This window comes from Choloepus didactylus, chromosome 15 (assembly GCF_015220235.1).
Source record: "Choloepus didactylus isolate mChoDid1 chromosome 15, mChoDid1.pri, whole genome shotgun sequence".
NCBI classification, from domain to species: domain Eukaryota; kingdom Metazoa; phylum Chordata; class Mammalia; order Pilosa; family Megalonychidae; genus Choloepus; species Choloepus didactylus.
The window spans coordinates 68,824,435-68,830,556 of NC_051321.1; positions in this window are offsets into that span (position 1 = coordinate 68,824,435).

Sequence of the window (6,122 nt, forward strand, 5' to 3'; positions counted from 1 at the left end):
GTTTGTAGCTGAGTTTTAGAGGGTGGGAGGTAAGGGTTGAAAGTCGCGGTGCTTCCAGGCGCCCTGGCCCATCATCCCCGGGACCATTGGCGTTCTGGTCTGCCTGGTGCCTCCACCCCCACACTGACAGACACCCAAAGACCTGGTGCCAACCTGCAGACACACCTGGGCACCCCACGTGGGCACTGCTCGTGCTGGGGCCCATCAGCCCTGCTGGATTTGGGAGGGCAGTTCTAAGTTAGCCCCTGGATGTGTTGTCCCAATCCTGCTGTTACAAGAGCTGAGCTGTGTGTTCCTGGGGAAGCTGCTTAACCTCTCTGAGCCTCAGATAACTCATCTATCAAATGGAGGTGATGACAGTACATACTAACTTCATTGGGTTGTTGTAAGAATTAAATAGGATAGTGAATATAAAGTGTTAGCCCCAGTGGTCATCAGGGAGTCCTGAGCTACAAGCACAGGCTGGGCTTCTGGCTTTTAAAATTTTTTGAAAAAAATTTTTTTTTCAATTCCCTTTTTCATTTTCTTCCTTTCTGAGCTATCAACCCTCATCTCTGCAGCAAGGGCCAGCGACATTCATTAATTGGTTCATTCATTGACACAAATCTCTTGATATTTGTGTGGCATATAAAACTGCTTAACTGTGTGTGTGCACCCAGGAGCGTTCCTCAGGCCACGCCAGCCACACCTGTAGTCTGCCCAGTCTGGTTGTTGCCAGTTCTGGTCCCTGGCTCCCTGGAGTCGGTCACTTCCTGCCTCAGTCTCTCCATCTGTGCAACAGGGGTGAGAGGCATGAATCTCTTTGGTCTCCTGGGACGTGCGAAGGATGAGTCACATAGCGGCTGGGGAAAGCCCAGAGAAGCAGAAAGAGGCTATTGCTTGGCTCTTGCATGGGGCTGACGCAAGGCTGGGGCTTTGCGTGTGACGCGGCGAGTGGGAACTGGGACGGCTTCTGGTCCATCTGCCTTTCCTGCCCAGGGGCGTCGTGGGGTCTCCCTCACAGGGTTTTGTAAGGAGTAAAGGCAGCTGCTGAGAGAGGGCCTGGCTCAGTCTCTGTTTCTAAGAGGGACACTGAGGGCTGGTGAGGGAAACCGATAGGGCAGAAGGAAGGTGGCCCCCAGTCAGAGGCTTCCCACAAAGTTACCCCGGGAAGGGTGGCCAAGTGCCCCATCCCCAAAAAGTCAGAGATCAGCATCCCCTCAGCCAGCCCTGGAGATAGCAGAGCCCTGCCGGCACTCTGTAATGCACAAATTCGGACTCAAATCAGATCTGGGTTTAAATCCAGTCTCCACCACATGTTAGCTGTAGCATGTTGGAGTTAATGTCTTTGGGCCTCGATTTTTCCATATGTAAAGTGGGGCTAGTAATGCCTACCTTTTAGGGCTGCTGTGAAAATAAGATAAATGGGGTAACTACAAAATGTTCATAATGGCGGCCATTGCTGCTGTAAAACGCAGCTCCTTCTCCCCAGTGCCCCTTGGCCTTTACTGATCACAGGGGGGTCCTATCATCTTAGGTCTTTGGGATAGAAATGAGCCCTGAAATCTATAGGCTTTTTTTTTTTTTAAGTTTATAGTTTCGTACCATGAGCTTCTGTGGAAAGAGCTCTGTTTGCTTGGCTCCTTTACAAATGTGATTGTATTTGATATGTGGTAAAGACCTTCTATGGCACCCATTACATGGATGAGAGAACCGAGGCACCGAGAAATCAAGTGACTTGTCTCAGGTCACATGGCCAGGAAGTGTCAGCATCAGGATTTGAACCCTGGTGGCCCCACCACCCAGGGCCCTCCCTGACTCTTGTGTTTCTGCCCCGGGTGTTCTCCTGCTCCTTCCTGAGTGGGCCTCTTAAGGTGTCACGTTCCCAAGGCTAGGGACAGTCATGAGTGTTGTGTCCTCGTCTTCCAGGATGTGGCTCACGCACACAGTGGGGCCTCAGTCTGCTGCTGACTGGGGAGGTTGAGTCCTGCTTAGGAAGGAGATGAGTCCCTGTAGTGGGGAAATGACTCACAGGCTGTGTCCGTGTCTGTCTCTGTGGGGGGTGGGGTGGTGGGAGTGGTGAGTGAACTGTACATGGTACTGGGGAGATGATGCGCAAACGCAATCTAGGCTGGTGACCCAATCTCTGCCACTTCTGTCAGCCCCTGTGTGGGCCAAGAGATTCGAGTCATACAACCTCCTGATCCCTTCCTGGACCCATTCGGCTCGAGGCCTCTCTTCTCTCCTCTCCCACCCAAACGCTGCTCCTTGTGCCTCAGCCTTCAAGGTGCCTCCTCCAACCCCTCAGGACCCCTCTTCTCTTCAGCTTACTGCAGGAGTCTGAGTGGGGGTAGTTTTTTATTTTTATTTTTATTTTTATTTTTTTTTATTAAATTCAGTTTTATTGAAATACATTCACACACCATGCAATTATCCATGATATACAATCCACTGTCCACAGTATGATAACATAGTTATGCATTCATCACCACAATCTATCTCTGAACATTTTCCTTACATCAGAAAGAACCAGAACAAGAATAAAAAATAAAAGTGAAAAAAGAACACCCAAATCATCCCCCCATCCCACCCCATTTGTCTTTTAGTTTTTATCCCCATTCCTCCATTCATCCATACACTAGATAAAGGGGGGGTGATCCACAAGGTCTTCACAATCACACTGTCACCCCTTGTAATCTACGTTATTATATAATTGTCTTCAGGAGTCCAGACTGCTGGGTTGGAGTTTGGTAGTTTCAGGTATTTACTTCTAGCTATTCCAATACATTAAAGCCTAAGACGTGTTATCTATATAGTGCATAAGAATGTCCACCAGAGTGACCTCTCGACTCCATTCGGAATCTCTCAGCCACTGAAACTATTTCGTCTCATTTTGCATCCCCCTTTTGGTCAAGAAGATACTCTCAGTCCCACGATGCCGGGTCCACATTCATCCCCGGGAGTCATACTCTGCGTTGCCAGGGAGATTTACACCCCTGGTAGTCGGGTCCCACGTAGGGGGGAGGGCAGCGAGTTCACCTGTCGAGATGGCTCAGTTAGAGAGAGAGAGGGCCACATCTGAGCAACAAAGAGGTACTCAGGGGGAGACTCTTAAGCACCATTACATACAACTTTAGACTCTCCTTTGTGGTAATGAGCTTCATAAGGGCAAGTCCCATGCTCAAGTGCTCAGCACATCAAACCGGCAGTCTGAGTGGGGGTAGTTTGATGAGAGGTTGGCCCCCACCTTGCCCAAGGAGGAGCTCTTTGAGTATCTTCTAGCAGGCTGGGCCCTGCTATTTTTAGATCCATTCTCTCCCCTCCCCTCCCAGCCTCACACTGGCTGAAGGAGGAAGGACTCACCTCAAACCCAGACAGGTAGAGGCAGCCTCAGTGGGCCCTAGACAGGCCCTGTCTGGCTCCAGCCCTGGGGTCACCCCACTTGCTGACCCCATACTGTCTTGTCCCCTCGCCCCCATCCCAGCCCGAGGACAAGGTGGGGCTGGAATCGAGGTCCAGAATCCCACCAGGCCTTTCTTGGGCTCCCCTGTCATTTATCTCCTGGGGCATAAGGCAGGATTGGGCCTCCAGCAGCTTGTGGACCCTGTGCTCATCTTTTTGGCAGATTCACGGCCTCTGACTGTACAAAGTGGGCCTGTGGCAGGCCCCAGTACAGCCCAAGAGGGCTGACCCCACATGGGCCCACCATTAGCCTCATCAGAGGTCAGAATTATGGAAAGAAGGACCCTGTGGGGGAGGGGACAGTGTGGTGGCTCTTGGTTGATGTGTGCTGAGCAGGGTGACCAGTCATTCTGGTTTGCCTGTGACTGACCATGGGGTTTCCTGGACTCACAATTTCTTTCTCTCTCCCTCCCTCCCTCCCTCCCTTCCTTCCTTCTTTCTTTTTCAATTTTCAGCTCAGCAAATTTTATTTTAATTACATGGGAATGGGGTGCCACTGTAAACTATTTAGTGCTTACTATCTCTAAAGGTTCTCCCCTCCCACACACACAGCTTTTTTTTTACTGGAGAAATTGTAGGTTTACATAAAAATCATGTGTAAAATATAGAGTTCCCACATCCCACCCTATTAGCATCACCTTGCATTAGTGTGGGTGCCCAGGACTTCCAGGACCAAGCCAAGACGGCCAGTCCTCCTGGCGTTGGCTTGTAGACTGTATCCTAGAGAAAGGGCAGGTGCGGGGAGCTTATTTTGGTTTCCTGACATAGGCAGTGGAGAGCCAAGGCATAGATCTGTTCGCTGCTTCCGGAAGGGATGGACCGGGGCCTCCGGATGGCCTCAGGGACCTGGGAAGCCACCTTAGTGGGGGGCTCTCCTTGCTAAAGTCAATGAGGGGAAGGGTGGAGCGGTCAGCATGGGGTCGGGTGGGAGAGTAAACAGAGGCCAGTGCAGGGGGAGGAGGGCAACTGTCCATGAAGATGGTGCCGGGAACAGCAAGAAATAATGGCAGGAGCCCGAGACTGGCATCAGGCAGGCTTGGTTCCAGGCCTACTAACTGCCAGCCGCCGCAGTGTCCCCAGCTGTAGAACGGGAAGAGGGGTGCCTGTTCTGCCTGCCTCAGGGAGCTGTAAGGAGGAATCGGAGAGAACACCTGGCAGCAGGTGGCAAACTGGAAAATTGAGCCAGGTTATCTGGTGACCCAAGAGGCCTTGTGGGGTTGGGGGCCTGCAGAATGCTCAGCCTGCCAGGGGAGTCAGGGAGAGGACGCTTTGGCCCTCCCACCCATCCCAGATTGGGAACTGGGTCCGCCTTCTTTGGGACAAGATGGTTCCTGGCCCCGAGGCCTCCCCTCTGGGTGAGGCCGGGGGGAGCTGTGACTGGGGTCAGACCTTGACCAGGAGGCCTTGGCCCGGTAGCCTCTGACGTGGCCCGGTAGTAACTCTGACACAACTGGACCATCTTGGGCAACCACTTCCCTTTTTGGAACCTTGGCTTCCTCATCAGTAAAATTCTGGGATTAGATTAGGTCTCTGGTTTTTAAATGTTTATTTTAGTAGTAGAACCCTTTTTCCAATCAAAATCCTAACTGCACTATATAAAAGAGATAACAGTGGGTGATTGAAACAGGGGTGGGGCTGCTCCTCACCCTCTCCCCTACTGGGACCCGGAGGCTCTGGGGAACACTGTTTGACTCCTCCTCATGTGTCTTCCAGCTCTACCACTTTATTATTTATGCCTTGAAGACAAGGATGTTGTCTTTGTTTCCCTTTCCAAGAAGCCCAGTAACTAGACCCCAAGCCTGGCACCTCTGGCACCTTCTCCCCAGCAGTGAAATCTTCCAGTTCTCTAACTCTGGTTCCTGGGACACTGAGGTCTGTCTGAGCCCTTGGTATGCAGAGTCCAGTGGGGCCATAGGCCCCCCATTCATTCTCAGGGAAGTTATAGGACCAAAACATCTTACTCAACAGCAAACCCTGTGGGCCACTTCTGGACTTACAGAGGACTTCTACACAATCCTCCCTGCCCCCAGCACCAGGTGTGAGATTTCCACTTGACTGATGAGGAATAAGGGCTCAGGGATCTCAGGGGGCTGCTGAAGAGCCCCCTGCTTGTGGGCACAGAGCCGGACACCCAGCCTGGAGCTCTGGTCCCTCCTGGACTCAGCAGCTGACCCAAGGCCGGGCTTCCCCAGCTCAGCCTCCCCTGCTGACACCTGTGGGCACCAGCCATGGAGAGAGAAGGCAGGTGTGCCGGTTTGTGTATATTATATCCTCCAGGAAAAGCCATGTGCTCGGGTGCAATCTTGTGGGGGCAGATACACTAGTGTTGATTAGATTGGAACCTTTGGATTAGGTTGTTTCCATGGAGATGTGACCCACCCAACTGTAGGTGATAACTCTGATTAGATAATTTCCATGGAGGTGTGGCCCTGCCCATTCAGTGTGGCCTTGATTAGTTTACTAGAGCACTATGTAAGAGCTCAGACAGAAGGTGCTCGCTGCTGCAGCTTACAGAGACATTTTGAAGACGGCCATTGAAAGCAGAGTTTTGCAGATGCTTTGGAGGTACTAGCCCAGAGTTTGCCCCAAGAAGCTGACACAGAGACATTTTGGAGAACACCATTCTGAAATGCCACCTGGGAGCAAGCAGACGCCAGCCATGTGCCTTTCCAACTAACGGA